This window comes from Durio zibethinus, chromosome 10, assembly GCF_047325235.1.
Source record: "Durio zibethinus cultivar Kanyao isolate XHJ-2024 chromosome 10, ASM4732523v1, whole genome shotgun sequence".
NCBI lineage: Eukaryota > Viridiplantae > Streptophyta > Magnoliopsida > Malvales > Malvaceae > Durio > Durio zibethinus.
The window spans coordinates 627,054-654,251 of NC_143171.1; the positions used below are offsets into that span (position 1 = coordinate 627,054).

Below are 27,198 nucleotides of genomic sequence, written 5' to 3' on the forward strand. Positions count from 1 at the left end.
AAAGAATTCAAACTTTTCCAGATTCTGGTGCCAAAAATTTCAACGATCGCTGAAAAATTCAAACTTTTCCAATTTATGGCGACCCAAAAAAATTTTCAAAAATTCTCAAAAATTCCCCTAATGATCCTTTTTGCTTTCTAAACACCTTTCCAAGCCCAGATTTTTTTAAAAAAATCTACAACTTCCTAGATTGAGAATTTCATTCTTAAATTTTTTTTTTGTGTTTGCTATTGTTTTTTTTTATTGTGTGTGTTCCCTATTATTGTTCTTCTTTTTTTTTTTCCTGTTCCTTGCAGAGATTAGCTCTATTTATAGAGCTTTTGAGATTCAAGATCCTAAATCTTCTGGGATTATTTTATGGAAAATTTGGTTGTCTATCTAGTGACTTTTGGTAACCGAATTTCATGCTGCCATGTTAGGCAGTGTCGGAAGAAATTTGGACCACTCTAGCAACTTGATTTCGACTGCCAGAGTTGAAATCAAAGATTTTTTTTTACTTTTTCTTCCTTTTGTTTTAAAGATTAATAATAATAATAATAAATAGAATTATATAATAATAAAAAAATAACAAAATTATATAATAATAAAAAAAAGACAAAATTGGTGCCTACAAGGACGATTAGTGGCATTCATATTTCATAGTCAAAGGTGAAATTCATGGATTTATGAAAGATGAACAATTGCAAAAGCATTTGCCAAGGATGTTTTCATTAATCAAGAATGAAAGTTAAGGGCTCAAAAACAATCAGATACCATCTTAATCTCAACCATTAATGATGCCAACCAAGGATCAATGGATGTTACTTTTAGGACTCCATCAACACCTTATGAGAAATCAAAGTCTTTAGGTTTTAGGTGAGTATGGTCTCAAGGCTAAAACTTAAAAGAATTGATAGAAGGGCACAACCAAGAGTGGAGCTTATGGCTTAATTTGACTTAACACGAGGAAACTTAGTAAGTTCAGACATATTAAGGATTCATAGACTTAGAGCTCATTCTTGATTCTATGGGTGATGGTTCATGGCTAATCTTTATTAGTGAAGTGATTTGTCTAGTTAATTTCATTATTGAATGAGAGCTCAGCCAACGATGTCACAAGAAGTCCACTAAACCTTATCATTTAGAGGAAGGAGAAGTCATAAAAAGGTTTTCATAGGTAAACCTATGAAAAGGATCATTGTTGAAACCCACTTAACAAAAGACCCACAAATGTTTTAACGAAACACCGAGATGGCAAGGATGTCTTCGTGCCCTAAGCCTCATGCCTCTTCTAACCTTAGACATGTATGGCGATCGTTTCATTCTGGCTCCCGAGCAAGTGAAACAATTGGTATCATCACCCAGGGCTAAATAACAAAACCCCAACACAAATCCCATAAAAAAACCAGAATAAAAAAGAGTTTGTGTGCTATCACCATCCCATTTGTAGTGCATGCATGGGTGGCATCGTGACTTTTTTTGTCATGAAAAACCAAAATGAGTCTCGATAATGGATATCTCATCTCTCACATCGATGAAGAATGCAACAAGAAAAGATACTTGGCATGAATTACAGAATCCTATGAACCATCAATTCTTTGAATGTAAGTTGCACCTTTAGCCATTATGCTAAGGGCATGCCTGCCTGGCTATCATGCATCATCACCTTTCTAACTTCTCACCCATCGAGCTCCTGGGAAGAGGGCAAAAGATGGCCTTCAATGATCTCGTCTATTGTGGTTGGCCTAAAAATGAGTCCCTGGTAATCAAAGCCCTATGACTATCAGTGCTAAAGCTCTTAGTGTGAATCATCCCCGATGACATGCACTAATCCAATTGATCCCATTGGACCCTCCATATAACTCAGTTGATGCTCACATCATGACCCTAGGTCAGGTAAGATTACCTATTGAGTTTAAGCATATGAATAAGCAAAGGAAAAGAAACTTACCAAGATTCTCCTAGTAACAATGAGTGAACCATGAAAAGCCTAGCTTGAGAATCAGGAACCCTTAGAGTCCAAATTGTAGTTTGGTGAGACATCTTTAGTGATGGACTAGGCCTAAGTCCCTTAAAAAGGGGTGTTAGAGAGGGTTAGAATCCTGTTGTGCTTGGATCCTATCGCACCATGAGACTCTATCTATGAGTTAGGTTGTTTGGGACTGTAGCCCTAATCGGGTGGTAAATTTCATCCAAGGCTGAATACAAGTGAAAGACCAATAGTGAAGAAGTATTGCGAGGAAAGATGAAAAGGACTTCAAAAAGAGAGTCAAAGAGTGCTTCAAATTATCGAAAGGAAAATGGATGAGGGACGATGATGCACCCCAGTTAGATGCAGAATGGTGAGAGCTAGTCTATTGATTGGCTTAGGGTATGGACTAACATGTGTCATAGTGGCTACCCAACCCTGGGCTTTCGATGTGCCCATAGAGACATTATCGCTATGATCATGGAATGCAACACACATCATCTAAACATGGCTCGACACTCGTGTGCTCCTAGCATCAGCTTGTATGCTCCCTATCTAGCTTGTCTTGAAATGTAGACCAAAGAGTGTGACATGTGGGCAAGTTAACATGATAGATAACCTATAAGGTGCAAGGAAGTTGGTTGGCAGGATCCCTCACAAGTGCACTACCGACTAACCTTGATCTTCTGAGAAAGGTTCGAGTGTAAGCTTACCTGTTGAGGTGAACTATGCTTGAGTGGGGCTAAGCTATGGGAAACTCTAGTGGAAGCCCACAATGATACTGATGTGTAAATCATTCATCTAACTTGGGTATAGGGGTGAAAGACTAATTGAACCATCTAGTAGCTAGTTCCTTCTAAAGTTTCTTTTAGGATAGATGGAGCCCTTAGCAAGTTCTATTGGGTAAAGCCTTGGTTAGAGGCATTGGGGCACAATGCCCTCAACCTATTCTCAAACTTAAATAAGTAGGATGATGCAGCTACTTCATTGAGATGCTTCATGGAATTGAGACCTCCAAGTGGGCCATTTTTGGTAAGTAGACCTAGCGATATAGGATGAACTAAAAGTTAGGTTACAGTGGCTAATTGTATGCTAACCTAGAACCCTCAAAGGTGTTGGTCGATTAAGATAGTAAGACAGTGATCATGGAAGTCAAAATTCTCTAAGGAGTGTGTAACAACCCACCTGTCAAATCAACTAGCCTCGAAAATAAATGGCGCTTAAGCATGTGACCTATACTAAATCGTCGAGGCAAGGGTGAAGCCCTAATGAGTAGGAGGGTATGATGGTTGCTGCAAAACTTAGTGTGCAAGCTTGTGCAAAGAGACTTTCAGTGTAGATCTTGATGGTAGTAGCAAATATTCAAATGAGAACTTTGAAGGCCAAAGAAGGGAAAGGTTTCATGTGAACAGCACTTGTACATAGGTTAGTCGATCTTTAAAGATGGGTCCAACATGAGCTTTGAAAGGAAATTGAGTTAAAATTCCTAAACTGGGACACAATGGCTAAAAGCAACATTAAGGATTCTAAAGACATCGATGGAGGCCTCAAGAAGAGTTATCTTTTCTATTTAATTACCTATCCACCCTAGAAACAACTCAGTTGGAGGTAGGTTCCATTGGCCAAAAGAGTAACACATGTCACATTATGTCTTGTTTGCCCTAGCAGCCCTTGAAAATATGGAGGAAGGAGTGCTATGCATGCCCAATTTGTACTCATAATTGCATGGGTTTCCAAATTGAACAAGCTCTAGTCAATAGAACAATGTAGGTAAGGGAAGTTAGCAAAATGGATCTCTAACCTTAGGAAAATGATTGGCTGTGAGGGTTGGGCATGGGGGTCCTAGTCTTGAAACTTTTGGCTACCAATGCACTATTTGAGCTACCCCCATGGTAAGAGCAATTTGATGCATGTAGGCTAAATGATGGACTAGGAATGGCTCCCTCGGGGGCTTTCCCCATATGATGAATAGTCAATTCAAAACTGGTATGGACTAGGGGAATCTGACTATTTAATTAAATCAAAGCATTACGATGGTCCCTAGGGACGCTCACTCAATGTGATTTTTGCCCAGTGCTCTAAATGTCAAACTGAAGAATTTTAACCAAACAAAGGTAAACGATAAGAGTAATATGACTCTTTTGAGGTAGCCAAATGCCTCTACATCTAATTAGTGACACACATGAGTGGATTAACAAGTTTCCCATTATCCCTATCGACTATCTACCAACATTGATCACTACCCATACCACTGTTCTATGCTAGTTCAGCATGACCTGGGCCTCTAACAAGCCTCAAGGCTTAGTCCCTCTAGTTGTTAGACCTAGTACCACTATAACTAAAACTGCTCCTTAACTCGAAGAGAACCCTTGGGCCTAGACTAGCTTATGGATCATGACATATGCACATGCTTCGACCACCATTAACATAAAATGACCCTCAGTGCATGCATATGCCTCGACCATTATCAAGACTTATTAGCCCTTTGTCTTGGAACATGCTTCAATCAGCATTGGCATAAGCTGGCCCTTGTGCAGCTAGCTCCCTTAAACACCATTAGCACTTGCTGGGCCATGCACTATATGTGAGTATCCTAGGCCTAGGCCACACATCATGCTCACCATAATTGAGTAGTAGGTGGGTTCAAGCACATCTTTGTATTTTTGCCATGCCAATGCCATTTTTATGGCTTGTAAATTCATATAATGGTCCCCTAAGCTTTCATGTTAAGTTTCATGGCAAGATGATTTATTTTCTATTTTTCATGATGTTTAGAATTTGTCACGGTATAAGATTTTTTTGAAATTTTTTTAGGAGTTTTGGCCCTAAATTTGGTACATAATGCTTGTATTTTTGTTGGCATTCACGAAAAATTTAGCTAAAAAATTAAAATGTAGAAGATTTTATGGCCATTTGGAAAAAGCATCCCCATTTTAGACACTTGAATGGCTACTACCTATAAACTTGTAAAAGCTCTTATGTTATTTAAAGAAGTATGAGTTGTTAAGTTTCCTTAAGGGATAGGGGAGCAATATAAGGGCCAAGGACCAGTAGCCATCACACATCATGTGCACACACCTCTGGCCCTCCACCTTCAATTGTCAGAACCTTTAATGCCATCGATCAGGTTCTCCGATGATGCTCCGAAAATTATGCCTTAGGCGAAAACACATGCTCAAGGCTAGCATATGTACCATGGCCTAGAATCAAACTTTAGCTAAGGCCTTGACCATCAATGGCACATGTTGGCACATGGTGTAGGCATATGCCTTGACTATCATTGACACAAGCTGGCCTTTGGTATGAGCACTTGCATTAACCACCATCGTCATAAATTGGCCTTTGGTATAAGCACTTGCCTCGACCACCATTGGCACATGCTAGCCCTTAGTGTGAGCACATGCCAATCCTTGGTGCAAGCATATGCCTTAATTAGCATTGGCATAATCTGGACCTAATGCAAGCACATGCCTTAATTAGCATGGGTAGAAGATGGCCTTTAGTGTAAGCAGTTGCCTCGAACACCATCGGCACATGTTAGCCCTTGCTACTGGCACTTACCTCAAACACCATCAGCACATGCTAGGCCTTGGTGATGGCACATGCCTTGACCACTATCGACACATACAGACCCTTGGTGTAGGATATGCCTGTTTGAAAAAAGTGCCCCCATTTTAGACCCCTTAATGTTTACTACCAGTACATCTATAAAATCTCTCACGCTCTTTAGGTGTTCATGATGGGCCTGTCATTATGTCCATTCATGACAACATTCTTAGAGTAAAATCTAGGCCATGCATGCCTTTTGGCCATGTTGTCTGATGACTGGTTGCTTTGGTGACTCGTAGGCACCCATGGCCTTGATCAGTTGGCATGCATACGTAAAAAAGGCTTAGCTATGCCAAGCTCAAGCCCATGCCTGCAGTTGATGCTACCTCAAACCCCAAACCAAGCCTTGAATCAGGTAATGGCACTTTGGGTTGGTGCAAGCAGAAGTTATGATTGCAGGTTTGGTCTAGCCTAGTCTATCGGGTATTTGGCAATATCATGGTTTTTTTTCATCAACCACAAAAATGCCTAGGCCTAATCGAGCCCGTGCATACAGCTGATGCTACCCAAAGCCCTAGGAACAAGTTTTTGAATTGACCAATGTCTTCTTTGGATGGTGACAATAGAGTTTATGTGTACAGTCCTGGCCACACTAAGCATTGGAGGTGTATGCCATTGTTGCCTATTGGATGGCAGGGGCAATCCCATGGACATTGCTTGTGTTTCTCCTATGCCAAGCATTATGGCATGGCCTTGTACGTTGTTTCACTGCTCGCTCATCCAATAATTGATTGGGTGGGTTATAGACCAGTGTGCGTGGATGCTACCACTTGTAGTAATAGGCATAAAAGTGGTGCTACGGTTGTGCATATTGGTAAGCTCTGAGCTTGATGCATCAAACTGTTCACCCATCATCCATTTCAATCTACCCCTATGCGATATCATACCTTGGGGGTGCAATTAAGATCCTATGTCGCATGCCAAAATCAATGGAAATTGAATGTGTTGCCATCCCTCATCAATCTTATGTCCTTAAGGGCTACAAGTCAGACTTCAACATGCCTCGTTTCCTAATTATGCCATTGTTACCTATTGGATAGTAAGGGCAGTCTCATGGACATTGCTTGTGTTTTTCCCATGCCAAGCAATTATGGCATGGCCTCATACATTGTTTCATCTACTTGCTCATCGAATAATTGATTGGGTGGGTTATAGACCAGTGTGTGTGGATGCTACCTTGTAGTAATAAGCATAGGAGTGGTGTTATAGTTGTGCATATTGGTAGGCTCCAAGCTTGATGCATCAAACTATTGACCCATCATCCATTTTAATCTACCCCTATGTGGTCATCATACCTTAGGGGTGCAATTAGGATCCTATGCTGCATATCGAATCAATGGAAACTAGATGTCTTGCCATCCCTCATCAATCTTATGTCCTTAGAGGCTACGAGTCAAAACTCAATCATGCCTTGTGACCAAATTATGCCACCCAAACTACCATGGTTACATTGGTGCACTGGTGTTCGATAGTGCTCTTATATGTGGAACATTTTGTAGGTGTGGGCTCTCGACCTTGCTCATCTAATGCTATGCATTTTATGTGCTTAACATGCAAGATGTTTGTGCTTCATGTTGGCTCTCTTTGCTGCTTAGTTGGTGCGTTGAGGCCTATGTGGTGTTATAAACTAATTCAAATTGTGAAATTGCGAATGGCTTATTAAATTAGTTATAGTTTATTTAATGGTATCTATTACTCGGATAACCATAGTAATACTAGAGCTAATACGTGTAGAAACCCCAACTTCTAAAAGGGATGCATTTATTAGATAAAATGTCGATGCAAGCTTTGCCCGTTGTTTTGATGATTCATGATAACTTCATGGATTGCATGGTTTTTGTGCTGTGCTAGCAACACATCATTCAAATTTTTGCCCTATGAAGTTTCGATGCTAGGATTGTGGTCTATTATGGTGGTGATGGGTAATGAAGAGTTAGGGTTCGATTCTGGAGAAAGAGTTTAAGAAATAGCTACCACATCCAATGAAGGCAGTAGGAGCAGAAATTACCCAATCTTGACACATGGAGTTAGTGACAATAAATAACCAATATTAAGCTTTATGAGTCTAGTAATTGGAATGAGTACAATCTAAATCCCTTAGTAAGGATCCATTAGAGGGCAAATCTGGTGCCAGTAGCCATAGTAATTCTAGCTCCAATAGCATAAATTTAAGCTATTGTAGTTAAAAAGCTCATAGTTAAAGCTAGGGTTAAGTCATCTGGTCTGCCTTATAATAAGCATCAATTTACTTGTCCCTACTATTGGCGATGTGCCCTTGGCCTTAACTGATTAGGTTTCTCTGACACTATTACTTTAAAGAAATTATAGTGCTTAAAGTAGGCCGTTGCTTGTATGCATTAGTATGGAATAACATCATAGGATTTTAGTCCTATTGTATTGGCCTTTGAGATTAGAGTAATGATTAACAGAGATAATCAGGGGCATTTGTATTTCATAGTCAAAGGTGAAATTCTTAAATTATATAAGAGACGAACAACTATAAAAGCATTTACCAAAGATATTTTTATTAATCAAGAATGAAAGTTGAAGGCTAAAACATGATCAGATACTATCCCAGTCTCTACCATAAATGATGCCGACTAGGGATCAATGGATGTTACTTTTAGGACTCTATTGGTACTTTATAAGAAATTAAAGTCTTTGGGTTTCAGGGGGAATATGGTTGTAGGGCTAAAGTTTAAAGGAATTGATAGAAGGGCACCATTATGAGTGGAGCCTATAGCTTAATTTCAATCAAAACAAGGAAACTAACTTGGTCTACACATAGTAAGGATTGACAGATTGAGAGCTTTTTATTGATTCTATGGGTGGTGGTGCATGGCTGTTCTTAGTTGGTGGAGTGATTTGTCTAGTTAATTCTATTAATGAACAAGATCTCAACCTACTAACTAGCTACACGGAGGAAATTTTTCATGGCTAGCTTCTTAGAGGGACTATGGCCATTTAGGCTAAGGACGTTTAAGGGAATAATAGGTCTATGACACCCATAGATGTTTTGGGCTACTCATACACTACACTAATGTATTGAACAAGTCTATAGCCTTGGCTAACAGGCTCGATTCATTTTTGAAATTTCATCATGATGGGGATAGATCATTGTAATTATTAGTCTTCAATGAGAAATTCCCAATAAGTGTAAGTCTTCAGCGCATGTTGACTATGTTCTTGCCTTTGTAGACACCACATATTGCTCTTATCGATTGAATGGTCTAGTGAAGTGTTTAGATCATGGTGATGTGGATGCTTCATTTCCAAAGATGTTGTAAGAAGTCCATTGAACCTTATCATTTAGAGGAAAGAGAAGTCATAACAAGGTTTTCATAGGTGAAACTATAAAAGGATCATTGTCAAAACCTACTTATCGAATGACCTGTAAATGCATTAATGAAACATTTAGGGATGAGGGTGCCTTTATGCGCTAAGCCCCTTTTAGCCTCATACATGTGTAACAGTTGATTCATTTTACCTTCTAACTGGGTGACATGATTGGTATCATTGCCTATGGCTGAATAATGAACCCCTGACATGAATCACACCAAGGAACCCTAATGAAAAAGAGCGTGTGTGCCATTGCCATCCCATTTGTGATGTGTGTAAGGGCAACACCATGGCTCTTTCTATCATGAAAAACCAAAATGACTATTTGCAATAGATATCTTGGCTCTCTCATCAATGAAGAATGTAGCAAAATGCGATACTTGGTGTGAATTGTAGAATCCCATGAATCATTGAATCTTTGAATGCAAGTTGCTTCCCATTCCATTAGGCCAGGGCCACATCTACTTGGGTGCCATGCATTGTTGCCCTTCATCCCTTGCCCATTGGGTTTTTGGTGAAGGGCTAGAAGATGACCTCCCATGATCTCGTCAATCATGGTTGGCCCAAAAGTGAATTCTTGGCAATGATAGCATTAGCCATCAGTGGTAAAGCTCTCGATGTGCCTTATCTCCTATGACATGCACTCATTGTCTATCTAGACCCTATCAGGCCCCTTACATCGTTCAGTCAATGCTTGCATCACCACCTTAGGTCAGGTAGGATTACCCATTGAGTTTAAGCATATCAATAAGTGGTGGAAAAAAAACTTACTAGGATTCCTCTAGTAATAGAAATCAAACTAGGAAGAGCCTAGCTTGAGAATCAGGCACCCCTAGTATCTAAATTGTAGTCTAGAGAAGCATCTTTAGTGGCGGACTAGGCCTAAGTCCCTTGGAAAGAGGCACCAAAAAAGGTAAGAGCCCTATTGTGCCTATACCCTATCCCACAATGAGGTGCAATCTATGAGTCAGGTTGTTTGGGAATGCAACCCAAATCGAATAGTAAATTCTATCTAACGCTAAATGCAAGTAGTGACCGATAGCAAAAATGTACCACAAAAGAAAGATGAAAAGGTCTTTTAAAAGAGATTCAAATAGTGCTTGAAATTATTATGAGGGAAGTAAATGGGGGTTGGCTATGCACTTGGTTAGACATGGAATGGCCAAAGTTGATTTGTAGATCGACTTGAAGCATGGATCGATACGAGTCATGGTGGCGGCCTAAGCCTAGGCTTTTGATATGCCTATGGAGATGTCATTTTTGTAATTGTGGAATGCAACACAAGTCATCTTAGTGTGCCTTGGCACTTGCATGCTCCTGACATTAGCCTATGGCTTCCCATTCGGCCTATCTTGAAACATGAACCAAGGAGTCTGACATATGTGCAAGTTAACAAGCTAGAAAACCCATAAGGTTAAAGGAAGCTAATTAGTGAGATCCCTTTTGAGTGCACCACTGACTGACCTTAATCTTCTGAGAAGGGTTCGAGTGTAAGCATGCCTGTTGGGATCGAAAAGATGGTGAACTATGCTCAAGTAGGGTAAAGCTAGAGAAAACTCTGATGGAGGCCTACAGTGATATTAACATGCAAATCATTCGTCTGACTTGGGTTTAGGGGCAAAAGACTGATCGAACCATCTAGTAGCTAGTTCCCTCTGAAGTTTGCCTCAAGATAGTAGGAGCCCTTAGCAAGTTCTATCAGGTAAAGCCAATGATTAGAGGCATCAAGGGTGCAATGCCTTCAACCTACTCTCAAACTTTAAATAAGTAGGATGGTGTAGCTACTTCATTAAACCATGCCACAAAATCGAGAGCTCTAAGTAAGCCATTTTTGGTAAGCAAAATTGGCAATAAGGGATAAGCTGGAAGCTGAGTTATGGTGCCCAACTACATGCTAACCTAGAACCCATAAAGGGTGTTGGTCGATTAAGATAATAGGATAGGGGTCATGAAAGTTCAAATCCACTGAGTGTGTAGCAACTTACCTATTGAATCAACTAGCCTAAAAAATATATGGCATTTAAACATACGACCTATACGTAACTATCAGGGCAAAAGCAAAGGCCAGGCCCCAATGAGTAGAAGGGCATTGTGGTCACTACAAAGCCTGGGGCATGAGCCCCGTGGAGCAGCCTCGGTGCAGATCTTGGTGGTAGTAGCAAATATTCAAATGAGAACATTAAATGGTAAAAAAGGTAAAGGTTCCATATGAATTGCACTTGCACATGGGTTAGTCGATCCTAAGAGATGAGGGAAGCCCATCCGATAGTGTGTCCAATGTGAACTTTAAAAGGGAATTGAGTTAAAATTCATGAACTAAGATGCATAGGCTGACAGCAATATTAGGTAGTCTAAAGGTGTTGGAGGGGGCCTTGGGAAGAGTTATCTTTTTTATTTATGGCCTGCCTACCCTAGAAATGGCTTAGACAGAGGTAGGGTCCAGTAATCGAAAGAGCATCACAAGTCACATGGTGTTTGGTGTACTTTCAGTGACACTTGAAAATTTGGAAGACTGAGTGCTCTCCATGCCCGGTCATATTCATAATCGCATCACTGTCCAAAGAGAACAACTTCTAGTCAATGGAACAATGTAGGCAAGGAAAGTCAGCAAAATGGATCCATAACCTCAAGAAATGGATTAGCTTTAAGGGCCAGGTATAGGGTCCTAATCCCAAACTCATTGGCTATCGATGCACTACTTGAGCTACTCTCATGGCAACAGTGGGTTGCTGTGTACTGATCAAGGATGGGCTTGGAAAGGCTTTCTTGAAGGCTTTCCCTGGGTAATGAATAGTTGACTTAGAATTAATACGAATAAGGGGAATCTAACTATTTAATTAAAACAAAGCATTACAATGGTCCCTACGAATACTCATACAAGCCTAGTGCTCTAAATGTCAAAGTGAAGAACTTAACCAAGTGAGGGTAAACAACAAACTAACTTTGACTTTCTTATGGTAGCCAAATGCCTCGTCATCTAATTAGAGAACACATGAATGGATTAACACAATTCCCATTGTCCCTATGTACTATCCAATGAAACCATAATCAAAAGAATGGGTGTGGTAGAATCAGTAGGGAAAGAAGACCCTATTCAGCTTGACTCTAGTCTAACCTTTTGAAATGAATTGAGAGGTGTTGGAAAAGTGGGAACCCTAAGTTAAAATTGAACTACCACAACTTTTAACATTATTTTACTTATTCCATAAATCGGAGGCAGGGTAAAACCCCTTCTATTTGGCCTAAGGCCAACCTTGATTGATCGATTAGGGTAAAAGACATTGTCAGGTGGGGAGTTTGGCTGGGTTAGCACATCTATTAAAAAATAATACAGGTGTCCTAAGATGAGCTCAACGAGAATAGAAATCTTATATAGAACAAAAGGATAAAAGCTCATTCGATTTTGATTTTTAGTAGGAATAAACTATGAAAACATGGCCTGTTAATCTTGTAGACCTTCAGAATTTGAAGCTAGAGGTGTCAAAAAAGTTATCAAAAGGATAACTGGCTTATGATAGAAAAGTGTTCATAGTGATGTTGCTTTTTGATCCTTCAATGTTGGCTCTTTCTATCATTGTGAAGCAAAATTCACCAACTGTTGGATTGGTCACCCACCAATAAGGAATGTGACCTAGGTTTACACCATCATGAGATAGGTTAGTTTCATCATACTAATGGTAGCATCATAATAATAATTCAACCTAATATGAGAGGTATTGTTGATTCGCGTATTTGGTTATACCACTTGGTTGAAAAGCTAGTGGCATGAAGCTACCTTGCACTTGATTATGACTGAATGCTTCTACATTAGAATCTAGGTTAAAAGGGATACATGCATCTATTACCCAACTATCGACTAGTAGTAGGGGCCTATGCCTTGAAAGGCACATGTCATAGGTGTAACACCTATAGCAAACCAGCTATACGGGCCTCCTTGGAGCTCAATTCCCATCGAGTGGTGGGAAAAATCCTTTGTAGATGACTTAAATACACGATAAGGTATTGTAAGTGGTAGAGTGGCCTTGTTGCCATGATCCACTGAGATTCAACCTTTTTGTTGCTTTGATTCACCCCTCCCCCACCATAGCCACTGAAGTCCTCTCACTTTATGTTTTTTTTTACCACACCTCACTAGGTTTAGGGATGAATGGTGTTCTCCATTGTAATTGATTTAGTCAAGTGATGATGTCCCTTCCTTGAGCATACAAGTAAAAAATAATTGAATGCTCTTGGTATTTGTTATAGTGATGGGCTCACTTTTGGTGCAGGAACTTGCCTCAAACTCCATCGGCACATGCTGGCCCCAATACAGGTTGTTGCCTTGAGCACCATCGACAACATTTGGCCCTTGGTTGGTGCAGGCAATCACATCTAACACCATCTGCAGATGCTAGCCCCTTGGTGTGAGATGTTACCTTAAACACCAAAGCTAGATGTTGGCACTTACCTCGACTATCATCGATATAAGTGGGCCCTTGTTGTGGGTTGTTGCCTTAAACACCTCTTTGGTAAATGCTGACACTTGGTGCAGCATGTGTACCATGAACCTCCCACCCAAGGTACTTGTCTGCCCCTTGATTACTATTGACACTAAATGATGCTCAGTGCATGGGTTATAAGCTCCAATCTCAAGCCAAACTCCATGCAAATTGACCCCATCTACCTAAGTCAGCCTACAAAACTCAAGTACTCAGCATAATTCTAGCTTGTCAAAGATTGTGTTACTATGTTAGGCCTTCTAGAAGTCTTCAAATATGATCCTCCTAGGACTGCGTTCAAATGGGTCCATACCTAGGTATGACCATGCACCCCCACCTAGGCCTAACTATGCACTCACACCTTAGTCATCAATGCTCGCACCTATTTCTAACTATGTGCCTATGCATCGCTCATCAATGCCCGCACATGGGCATGGCTTAATTTTGCCAAATTTGAACACTGTGTATAAGCCTTTGGAGTCTTGATCACTACTCGTACCACTGTTTTATACTAGTTCCTCGTGATCTAGGCCTCATATAGGCCTTAAGGCTTCCTATAGGCCTTAAGGCTTCCTATAGGCCTTAAGGCTTGGTCCCCCTGATTGTTGTACCTTATCTCACTAGAACTCAAACTGCTCTTTGACTTGGAGAGAACACTTGGGCTAGGACCAGCTTACAGATTATGACACATGCATATAACTTAACCACCATGGAGACAAGTTGGCCCTTGGTCTTGGTGCATGCTTCAACCATCAACAGCAAATGTTGCCCTTTTGTGCAGGTAGTTCCCTCAAACACCAGTGCAACATGCTGGGCTATGCACTATGCAAGGGTATCCTGTGCCCAGGCCATGCACCATGTGCACCACTACCAGGCAGTAGGTAGGGTCAAGCACTTCTTTGAATTTTTACTGTCCTAATGGCATTTTTATGGCTTGTAAATTCATATAGGCACTCACCAATGCCCACACTAAGGCCAAGCTCAATTTTGCCAAACATGAACACCATGCCTGAGCCTGCAGAGTCTTGATCACTACCCATACCATTGTTTTGGGTTGGTTCCCTATGACTTGTGCCTCCTATAGGCCTCAAGGCTTGGTCCCCCTAATTGTCGAAACCTATCTCACTAAAACTAGAACTGTTCCATGACTTAGAAAAAATCTCTAGGCCTAGACCAACTTACAGACCGTGACACATGCACATGCCTCAACCACCATTGGGACATGTTAGCCATTGGTCTCGGCACATGTTTTGATTGCCACTAGTACATGTTGGGTTACGCACTAGACGAGAGTATCTTGGACCCAAGCCATGCACCTTTCATACCATGATCAAGCAGTAGGTGGGTTCAAGCACATCTTCATATTTTTACCATGCCAATGCCATTTTTATGGCTTGTAAATTCACATAAGCACTCATTAGCAACCACATTCAAGCCTGGCTCAATTTTGCCAAACATGAACACTATGCCTAAGCCTCTAGAGTCTTGAACACTACCCATACCATTGTTCTACGCTAGTTCCTTATGACTTGGGCCTCATTAAGCCTCAAGGCCTGGTCCCCATGGCTATTAGACCCTATCCCATAAGAATAGGGACTGCTCCTCTACTCAAAGAGAACCCTTGGACCTAGACTACCTTGCAAACCATGACACATGCACATGCCTCAACCACTATCAACATCAAATGACCCTTGATGCATATGTCACAAATCACGTAAAAGTTTAAGACCAAAAGGGTTATGTGACAAGACTTACTTATGATGATATGGGCAATGAACTAGGAAGGATTAAAATAAAGGTCGTAAAGGCACTTACTTTACCCAAGTGTATGGGTCAAACTAAGGCCAGAGTGTAGGAGTGCACTCAAGGTAACTTACACAGTGATAGGGATGAAGGCTACTCATTGGAAGTTTTTAGAAAGCCCTAAGATGTGGCACAAAAAGGCCTAGAACTACCTGAGGATAGGCTAGGCTTATGGGCATGGAAACTTTTAGATCAACCTGGAGATAGGCCAAATGGGTGGGCATGAAAAGGTTAGAGAAGCTTGGAGGCAAGCGAGGTATGAGGGCACTGAAGGTTCCAGAAGGATTGGCACACGTACAGTGATGGGCATTATAGAGCCTAGATGAAGAAGCCTCTAGAAAGCTCTAGTTGCAAGTAGAGTGGCATTGAATAGAGAAGGCTTTGGAACCAACTAGGCATGAGCACTCAAGGGAAGTGCCTGAACTTTTTCAAACCAAAGGGCTTAACAGGGAAACTGAAACTAGCAAATCTTTAGAAAGGCCTTAGCCAACCTTATTAGAGCCTGACACCCTATAACTGTCTAGAAGGCCTTTAATGGACATACACTTGGATTCATTCTAACCACAAATGCCAAGGGGGCTCAAGTATAAATAGGCGAGTCTCCCCATGATTTGTACATAAGCCATAATCAAGTGACAACAAGAGAAGCAAAAGTATAAAGCATTAGGGACTTAAGCCTTAAGAGCCTTTGTAGATAACACATATGAACTGTGTTCTAAGAGTAAGTGTACATACCCCATCAAGTAAATAAACTACTCTTGCCTTAACCATTTCTTTCCTAGCCTTTTCCTAAACTCCTAGGAGGTTTGTTGAGTTTCAGCACAAGTGCATAGCATAAAGAGTCGGTTAAGGGTTGACTTAGGCATACGGACGATAGTTTATTACCTAAGGCCGCATAGTAGCTAGGCATGTAGATGGTAGTTTTCTGGGCTACGCACCATGCAAACCAAGATTGGATAGTAGGTAGGTTCAGGCACATCTTTATATTTTTACCATGCCAATGCCATTTTTATGGCTTGTAAATTCATATAATGGTCTCTTAAGCCTTCATGAGAAGTTTCATGGCAAGATAAACCATTTTCTATTTTCATGATTTTTAAAATTTTTTACGGTTTAAGATTTTTTGAAATTATTTTAAGAGTTTTGGCCCAAATTTTGGTATACATGATCTTTGTATTTTTGTTGGCATCTATAAAAAAATTCAGCTAAAAAATCAAAGTATGGAAGATTTTGTGGCCATTTGAAAAAAGCATCCTCATTAAACATTTGAATTGTTATTAGATGTGAACTTGTAAAAGCTCTTATGCTTATTGAGGGGGAGAGTTGTCAAGGTTCCTAAGGGGATAAGGGGCTAATATAAGGGCTGAGGGTAGCACCCATCACACATCATGCACTCACCCTCTAGCCCACCACCACTAATTATTAGAACCCTCAATGCCATCGATCAAGTTCTCTAATGATGCTTTAGTGATGGTGCTATAAGCAACAGAATGTAGTGCCAGCACATGCTTGAGCCCAACATTACAACGTGGCTCAAAATCAAACTTTGGCCAAGGCCTCAACCATCAATAGCACATGCTACTGCATGGTGCGGGCACGTGCCTTAACCATCACCAGCACAAGTTGGCCCTTGGTATGGGCACTTACCTTGATCACCATTAGCACAAGCTGGCCCTTGGTATGGGCATTTACTTTGATCACCATTGACACATGCTGGCCCTTGGTGTAGGTACATGCATTGATTTGCCCCTTGATGCAGGCACATACCTCAATTAGCATTGGCACAATCTAAACTTGGTACAAACATTACCTCGATCAGCATCAGCATAGGATGGCCTTTGGTGCGAGCAATTACCTCGAACACTATTGGCACATGCTGGGCCTTGGTACGAACACATGCCTTGACCACTATTGGCACCTATGGACCATTAGTGCAGGATATGCCTATTTGAAAAAGTGTTTCCATTTTAGACATTTTAATGTCTACTATTGAAATATTTGTAAAATCTCTCATGCTTTTTAGAGGGTGATTATTTGGGCCCCCTTTTCCTCCCCATATAGGCAAAAGGTATGGATGATGAGCTTGTCATTACATACATCCACAGCAACATCCTTGGAGCAAAATGCAAGCCATGTATGCCTTCTAGCTGTGTTGTTAAGTGACTAGTTGCTCTAGTGACCTACAACTGTCCATCGCCCTAATCAGTTGGCATGTATGAGAAAAAGGCTTAGCTATGCCAAGTTCATACCCATGCCTACAGCTGATGTTGCCCTAGACCCTAGACCAAGCCCCTAAATTGGGCAATGGCTATGATACAAGCAGAAGCGATGGTCACAAGCTTGGTCTGGCCAAGTCTTTTGGGTATTTGGCAACCTCGTGGTCCTTTTTCATCAACCATAAAAATGCCTTGGCCTAGCCAAGCCAATGCATATGTCATGGGTAGAGGGCTAAAGTTTAGCACTCGTGCAGCCTTAGGTTGGAAACTACCATCCATCTGCCTAAGTTAGCTTTTTTTTCCAACTTTATGCTGAACGTTTATGCTGTGCACTCTATTGGCTCTCTAGCAGCTTGAGAGAAAGCTAGGAATGAAAGTTAAAGCAATTGTATTTCTATTTATTTGACATTATGTATAATTACTCATTATCCTTACAATGACTCCTACGTCTATCCCTAAGTCTCTATGTATGGCTAAGTTTAAGACTTAGTTCTTTTAACTTCTCTCTTGTTGTTGCTAACTTCTTACAAATGAGAGGAAAGACTTTTATTTATACTTAAGTTTCCCTAGCACATATAGCTTTTATTGATCCAAGTGTGTGGCCATCATATGCCTTTAGTCCATTGCATAGTCCTTAGACACTTCCTAGGTTGGCTAAGGCCTTTGCAAAATCTAGCTGGTTCTAGGCTCTCTATTGAGCCTCATGTTTGGAAATGTCTGGGCACACTAGTTGAGTGCCCATGCCTAGTGGGTTCTAGAACATTCCCCATTTAATCACTGTTTTACTTAGAGCTAAGGCTTTTCAAAGCTTCTTCATCTGGTAACTATAGTACCTATTGCTATTCCTACACATGGCCCTTCTAGAACCTTTAATGGCCATGCACATAGCCTATCTTTAAGCTTCTCTAGACTCTTCTGCACTTGTGTGCCTAGCCTGTCTCTAGGCTAATCTAGAGCCTTTTGTGCCTACCTTCTCATGCCACTCTTTTGGGGCATTCTAGAACTTTCCAATGAGTAGTCCCCATTCTCGGTACTAGGTTGCTCACCTTACCATACTATTACACCTTAGCGTAGGCCCTAGCTTACTCATTGAGCCTAGTATGTGCCCTTAAGACCTTGGTCTCAATCCTTCTAGGTCTTTCACCTACACCTACACTAACTTGAAAAAGTTGAGTCTATCAACTGACTTGGCTTACAACTTTGTATGCAGACCATGACATTTTCTCGAACTTGTCAGATCGATGTCCCACTCTTGTCTTAATGGTTTTTGGAACACAATGGTTCTTGGTACATGATGGTTCTTAGTACAACATCATAGTCATCCCTTATTCTGGTCATAATCCCAATATGGTTTTTATGAAACCAATGCGTGTCAAATTAAGTAGTGCCATAGTTGGTGACGTGCCATTACCTTCTCTTCATGCTCAATTGGCCCTTTGGGGCATGCACCACTTGCATCACATAGGCTTATGTGATCCTAGCTTGTTGAACCATGCAATGCCTCTATGCCTAACGTGCCATTACCCTTTTCTCTATACCATGAGGTCCTTACCATCTTCTTGCACTCAATAGGCCTTTTTAGGTGTACAGTGCACAAGTGTAGGGTGTCCATGCTCATGTCTAGGCCATTACCCTTTCTTTAACAAACCATCCATCTATAGGGCCGGTGTCACCTATGCCTCCACCTTAATAAGGCAACATCAGTAAGATACATCAAAGCAGTGCTTACCTTAGTAGCATTGTCCTATATACTCGTGGCCTAGAAGTACTACTCCATCCCCCATAGATAATTATCTACTTTCTTGGCTATCTTAGTCCCCTTGAACTTTTTGGGCTTAGGAATATCCACACAAGTCTTAGACACTCCAATAATCATGCCATTCCCAATAGCTGTCTTGCAAGCAACAAGCTCCCCCTTGAGCTCCTCCATCTTCTTATGCATGGTCTCCACCTAGGCCTCTAAGGCTTCATTCTTTTGGGTGATCATGTCAATGGCCTTATTCAAAGCCACTTGCAACTTGCTTTTGAGCTCTTCCTCCATGGAGTCCAATGCTTCGATATGAGTCTCAACCTCGTCAAGCTTCTCCTTCGCAACGCCCACTGTCACCTCCACCTTAGACAGCCTCCTACCCATGGTAGACTAAATGTCCCTAGAACTAACTTTCTTCCCCCTTCCATAGCCTTACTCCTAGGCCTTTGGTTATTGGCTAGCAACATTACTCCGGGATGCCATTTCTGCAAATGCCTTGAGTATGATCTAAACATCACCGAACAGAACCTACACAGAACCTACTCTAATACCAACTATCATAGGCTTAGACCTTTAAATCAAAATCCATGCAGCCTTAGACTAGGAATGAGCTCCTTATGTCTAAGTCAGCCTATGAACCAAGCATGCGGGCACTAGACCAACTAGAAAGGCAAAATATGCAAGTTTGAGAAAATAAGAGAATATTGGAATGTATTGTATATTACTATAGACAAAATGTGTCTGATGATGTACAACTAAGGGTAGGGTGACCTCTATTGATAGTTGAGGCCCTAATACTAATTATGGTTGCTTCCTAAAATCAAAAGATTATATGATTCCAAGAATTAAAGGATTTACACATTAATACATAGATTAAACCCTGATTCTAGGGACCCCCTCCTGATTCTTAGGGTTGACCAGATCCTCCCACTGAATGCTACCAATCATGGATACCTCTAGAAGATTCTGGATCTACCAATCTCCCCTAGGTCCACCTAGGTACGGTACAGGCATGTTGCAAGCTTGGTCCTGGCTGGGCGGTCTGGATATTTCTCCCATGTTTATTGCGCCAACCCCTACAACTATCCCTAATGCTTGAGCCTATTAATATTTAAACAATTAATAAGTAAAAGATTTAAAAAATAGATCTGTTTATCGAATAAGTTTAAACAGTTATGATTATTTTAACAATTATTTATTTTAAATTGTTATGACTTTTACTTTTCTCATATAACAATTGTTTTTTGTTCATACAAGCTTATTCAGATTAAAATAATATTAATTTATTAATATTTCGACAATTAATAAGAAAATTTTTTTTAAATAAATATGTTTACCAAACAAGTTCAAATAGTCACAACTATTTGAGTAATTATTTATTTCAAATCGTTATGACCTTTTGTTTTGCCATAAAACAATTGTATCAATTCATATAAATTTATTCAAAATAAAATAATACTAATTTATTAATATTCCCAAAATTAATGAGTAAGAGACTTAAAAAATGAAATATATTTACCGTACAAGTTCAAATAGTTATAACTAATTGAACAATTATCTATTTCAAATCATTATGACCTTTTGTTTTGTCATAAAACAATTGTTTTTGTTCACTCAAGCTTATTTCAAATAAAATAATATAAATTTACTAATATTTCAAAAATTACTAAGTAGAAATTTAAAAAATAAATTTATTTTCTGAACACATTCAAATAGTTATAACTATTTGAACAATTATCTATTTCAAATAGCTATGACATTTTGTTTTGTCATAAACCAATTGTTTCTGTTTATATAAACTTATTTGAAATAAAATAATACTAATTTACTAATATTCCAAAAATTAATAAATAAAAGATTTAAAAAATAAATTTATTTATCGAGCAAGCTCAAATAGTTATGACTATTTGACAAAACAAAAGTCATAACGATTTGAATTATATAATTGTTCAAATAGTCATAACTATTTAAACTTATTTGGCAAACAAATTCATTTTTTAAATCATTTACTTATTAGTTGTCAAAATATTAATAAATTTGTATTATTTTAATTGAAACAAGCTTTTATGAATACAAAAAAAATATTTATAACAAAACAAAAGGTTATAGCGATTTGAAATAGGTAACTGTTGAAATAGTCATAACTATTTGAACTTATTTGATAAATAGATTTAGTTTTTAAATCTCTTACTTATTAATTTTTAAAATATTAATAAATTAAAATTATGTTATTCCTAATCAGTTGTATGAACAAAACAATTGTTTTGTGACAAAACAAAAGGTCATAATGATTTGAAATAGATAATTGTTCAAACAATTATAACTATTTGTACCGATCATGCCAATAGATTCATTTTTTAAATTCATTATTTATTAATTTTTAGAATATTAATAAATTAGCATTACTTTATTCCAAATAGGATTATATCAATAGAAAATTTGTTTTATGACAAAACAAATGGTCATAACAGTTTGAAATAAATAATTGTTCAAATTGTTATAACTAATTGAACTAGTTTTATACAGATTTATTTTTTAAATCTCATATTAATTATCAAAATATTAATAAATTCATATTATTTTATTATAAATAAACTTATATGAATAAAAACATTTGTTTTATGGCAAAACAAAAGGTTTAACGATTTGAAATAGAGAATTGTTCACATAGCCATTAAATCTCTTAGTTATTAATTTTCATAATATTATTAGATTAGATTACTTTATTTTGAATAAGCTTGTATGAACATAAATAATTATTTTTTGATGAAACAAAAGATTATAACTATTTGAAATATATAATTGTTTAAATAGTCATAATTATTTGAATTGGTTCAATAAGCATATTTATTTTTTAAATCTCATACATATAAAGTTTTGAAATATTAATAAATTAGTATTATTTTATTCTAAATTGGCTTGTATGATGAAGAACAATTGTTTTATGACAAAACAAAAGTTCATAATGGTTTGAAATAAATAATTGTTCAAATGTGTTAGCTTTATCGGTGAGATGATGACCAAGAGGGAGTGAATTGGATTTCTCCAAATTCTTCTCAAATAATGATTTTAATTTAGTTGAATGAAAATTAAAACAATAAGCACTTTTGATGAAAATATAATGCAAACAATAACAATTAATGAACCTAAAATCAAATATAAGCAACAATAAATTGTAAAAAAATATGGATAGAGAAATCAAACACAATGATTTATAGAGGTTCAGTCCTTCTCCACAAGGCACCTACGTCCTCTCTTCTTGGTTGTCCACACCAAGGCTTCACTCCACTATTCTTGAATTGAAAATACAACTTATCTTTTTCTTTCTAAGGCTTAAGATAGAAACCTCTACCCTTTGTAGTATTTTACCCAATCTCACTACAAAGCTCTCAAGAGGATACCTCACCTCTTATTCTCTTCCACCCTTGTATATCAAAGGTAATTTTGCAAACAATAGAACAACTTCTCTAAGGCTAAGTGTTTGCTAAGTTTAAGTACAAAAAAATGATGAATGAACAATAATTAAAAATTGGATATAATAAATACAAAGATATGGACTTTGAAGCTCTAAAAACTCTTGATTTTTTTTATAGAATGAAAATATAGCTTGTTGGCTCTTGCTCTCTTGATTTATCAATCCTTTTGGTGCATTAGAGTGCCCAATTTATAGAGAAATTAAAGAAATAGCCATTGGGGAAGCTTGGGAAGTGAAAGTAGCCATTGAATGCATGAAAAAAATAGCCGTTAGTGTGATTTCGCCCAGACCCAATTGATCCCTTCCTTGAGGGGATCGATTGGTTCAAGTTTTATGCCATTTCATGCTTAAACAACACGACCCGATCAATCCCTTCCATGAGGGGATCGATCCTGTCAATGGCTGGGTGGTTATCTCCTGTTTTGCACTCTACTCACTAATTTGATCATATCTTAAGTTATATAAATCCAAATCACAAAACGTTTGAAGATTTAGAAACTATACTTAAAGGGTTTTCTATCCATATAAAATCCATCACCTAATTCATTGAGTACGAATTATAGTGAATTTTAAAGTTTACCCCTTATGCAGTTTTTTTGACAACTGCAAAGTGTCTAGTAAAAATTCAAAATCTTTTCTTAGAAAATTTGGATTTTGATTTTGTTTGATCCATTAAAAACTAGATTCAAAGAGCTTTCCAACCATATAAAATTCAAATATTAAAACTTTATGAATTAATACAAAAAAATAAAATAAATTCAATGTTCGAAAACTTGGTTCTTGTAAAACAACTTTCTTAAGTTAATCTTTTTCTCAAAACCAATATAATCAAAATTGTATTAAGTCCAAAATAAATAAATTCACTTTAAAACAACAATTGGACTTTCATTTAACTCAAATAAATAATCTTTAAAGATAGATTTGGTTTGAGAAATATGAAACAAAGAAAGGTTTGTTTAAACTTTGAAAATTATATTATTTATTTAGTACCAAAATATAAAACTTAAGAATATGTACTAAATAAATCTTTTTCAAAATTTTGATCAAGTTTATTTATCTTTAATATTTTATCATTTCAAAATAAGGATCAATTCAATGCTAACAAAATGGCTATAATTATTTAAATTGATTTAATAAACTGATTTATTTTTTAAATCTCTAACTTTTTAATTTTTGAAATATTAATAAAGTAATATTATTTTATGTTGGATAAGCTATTATGAACTAAAACAATTGTTTTATGATAAAACCAATGTTCAATAAAAAGATCTTTTATAAAATTTCTTGCTTATTAATTTTTTGAATGTTAATAAAATAGTATTATTTTATTTCAAATAAGTATATATGAACTAAAACAATTATTTTATGACTAAATAAAAGGTCATAACGATTTGAAAAAGAAAATTGTTGAAATAATCTTAAGTATTTAAACTAGTTTTGCAAACATATTTATTTTTAAAATCTCTTGGTTAATAATTTTTAAAATATTATTATTTTAGCAATATTTAACTCCAAATATGCTTATATAAATAGAAACAATTTTTTTATGACAAAAAAAAAATCATAATGATTTGAGATAAATAATTGTTTAAATAGTCATAACTATTTGAATTGGTTCAATAAGCAGATTTAATTTTTAAATCTCTTATTAATTTTTGAAATATCAATAAATTAGTATTATTTTATTTTGAATAATTTTGTATGAATAAAAATAATTTGTAAACAAAATGTCATAACGATTTGAAATAGATAATAGTTCCAATGGACATGATTATTTGAACTTATTTAATAAATAGATTTTTTTTAAAATTTTCAACTTATTAATTTTTAGAATATTAATAAATTAGTATTATTTTTTTCAAATAAACTTGTATGAATAGAAACATATGCTTTATGACAAACAAGAGATCATAACAATTTGAAATAAATAATTTTTTAAATAGTCATAACTAGGGGTGTAAACGAGCCGAGCCGAGCCGAGCCGAATAGTGAGAAGCTCGAGCTCGACTCACAATTCGGGGCTTGATACACAGCTCGAGCTCGATCGAGTTTTATTTTTCAAGCTTGAGCTCGATTCGTGATCGAATTCGAGCTACTCAAGCTCGCTCGATTAAGCTCGATTAATATGTAAAAATAAGCTTGATTTGTATACTCGACAAGAGTTCGATTATTCATGCTCAAATTCGAACTCGAACTCGGACTCGAAATATTTTATTAATTAAAATAATAAAAATATATTTAAATATAAAAGCTCGATTAGGCTCGCGAGCTACTTGAGTGAGATATAAGAATACTCGAATTCGGCTCGATCGATAAGTCGAGCTACTCGAGCTCAAGCTCGACTCGACAATAATCGAACCGAATTCGAGTTTTTTTCGAATCGAATCCGAGTAGCTTGCGGTACTAATGTATCATTTACACCCCTAGTCATAACTATTTTAACTTGCTAGGCAAATAGATTTATTTTTTTAATTTTTTACTTATTAATTTTTGAAATTTTAATAAATTAGTATTATTTTATTTCGAATAAGATTTTATGAATAGAAACAATTAGTTTATGATAAAAAAAAAGGTAATAACGATTTGAAATAGATAAAATCATTATAACCTTTTTGTTTTGTCATAAAACAATTATTTATGTTCAAAGAAGCTTATTCAAAATAAAATAATACTAATCTAATAATATTATGAAAATTAATAACTAAGAGATTTAAAAAATAAATTTGTTTGCTGAACCAATTTAAATAATTAAGGCTATATGAATAATTTTCTATTTCAAATCATTATTACTTTTTGTTGTCGTAAAACAAATATTAAGTTTGTTCGAAATAAAATAATATTAATTTATTAATATTTTGAAAATTAATAAGAGATTTAAAAAATATATGTTTACCAAACTAGTTCAATTAGTTATAACAATTTGAACAATTATTTATCTCAAATCTTTATGACCATTTGTTTTGTCATAAAACAATTGTTTCTATTGATACAGAATTATTCAAAATAAAAGCAATGCTAATTTATTAATATTCTAACAATTAATAAGTAACAGATTTAAAAAAATGAATCCATTGGTTTGACCCATACAAATAGTTATATTAGTTTGAAAAATTATCTATTTCAAGTTGTAATGACCTTTATTTTGTCAGAAAATAATTATTTCTGTTTGTACAAGTTGAATCTTCAAAATATTAATAGATTAGTATTATTTTATTCTAAATAATTTTGCATGAATAGAAACAATTGTTTTATGACAAAATAAGAGGTCATAACTATTTGAACTTGTTCGACAAATGTATTAATTTTTAAATCTCCTACCTATTAATTTTCAAAATATTTATAAATCAGTATTATTTTATTTTGAATAAACTTATATGAATAGAAACAATTATTTTATAACAAAACAAAATATAATAACTATTTGAAATAAATAATTGTTCAAACAGTGATAACTATTTGAACTTGCTCAGTAAATAGATTTATTTTTTAAATCTTTTACTTATTTATTTTTGGAATATTAATAAATTAGTATTATTTTATTTCAAATATGCTTGTATGAATAGAAACAATTGGATTATGACAAAACAAAAGGTCATAACTATTTGAAATAGATAATTATTCAAATTATCATAACTATTTGAATGTGTTCAAAAAATAGATTTCTTTTTTAAATTTTACTTATTAATATCTAGAATATTAATAAATTTATATTATTTTATTCAGACTAAGCTTTTATGAATAGAAACAATTATTTTATGATAAAAACAAAATGACATAACAATTTGAAATAGATAATTGTTCAAATAGTCATAACTATTTGAACTTGATTGGAAAATAAAATCATTTTTTAAATCTCTTACTCATTAATTTTTAGAATATTAATAAATTAGTATTATTTTATTTTTAATAAGCCTATATAAACTGATACAATTGTTTTATTATGAAACAAAAGGTCACAATGATTTGAAATGGATAATTATTCAAATAGTTACGGATATTTGAACTTGTTTGATAAACATATTTATTTTTAAAATCTTTTGCTTATTAATTGTCAAAATATTAATAAATTAATATTATTTTAATTCAAATAAGCTTGTATAAACAAAAACAATTGTTTTATGACAAAACAAAAAGTCATAAGAATTTGAAATAAATAATTGTTCAAATAGTCATAGCTAGTTGAACTTATTCAATAAATAGATTTATTTTTTAAATCTTTTATTTATTAGTCATCTGAATATTAATAAATTTGTATTATTTTAATTGAAATAGGCTTGTATGAATAGAAAAAATAATTTAATGACAAAACAAAAGGTTATAGCGATTTGAAATAGGGAATTATTCAAACAGTCATAACTATTACAACTTATTTGATAAACAGATTCAATTTTTAACTCACTTATTTGTTAATTTTTTTAATATTAATAAATTAGAGTTATGTTATTCCGAATAAGCTTATACAAAAGAAACAATTGTTTTATGACAAAATAAAAGTTCATAATAATTTGAAATAAATAATGTTTCAAATAGTCATAACAATTTGTATTGGTCAAGCCAACAGATTCAGTTTTTAAATCTTT

General features: G+C 36.1%; 1 non-coding gene and 4 pseudogenes across 1 annotated transcript; all 5 read left to right on the forward strand.

The window, feature by feature from the left end:
- Positions 1–1,478: 1,478 nt before the first annotated feature.
- LOC149516291 (5.8S ribosomal RNA) lies at positions 1,479–1,634 on the forward strand (annotated as a pseudogene).
- A 227-nt stretch (positions 1,635–1,861) lies between these two features.
- On the forward strand, positions 1,862–4,203 carry LOC149516292 (25S ribosomal RNA; annotated as a pseudogene).
- A 2,915-nt stretch (positions 4,204–7,118) lies between these two features.
- On the forward strand, positions 7,119–8,925 carry LOC149516293 (18S ribosomal RNA; annotated as a pseudogene).
- Positions 8,926–9,215: 290 nt separating this feature from the next.
- Positions 9,216–9,371, forward strand: LOC149516294 (5.8S ribosomal RNA). Its single transcript, XR_016346027.1, has one exon. It is a non-coding gene; the product is annotated as a 5.8S ribosomal RNA (ribosomal RNA).
- Positions 9,372–9,598: 227 nt separating this feature from the next.
- On the forward strand, positions 9,599–12,967 carry LOC149516295 (25S ribosomal RNA; annotated as a pseudogene).
- Positions 12,968–27,198: the final 14,231 nt, after the last annotated feature.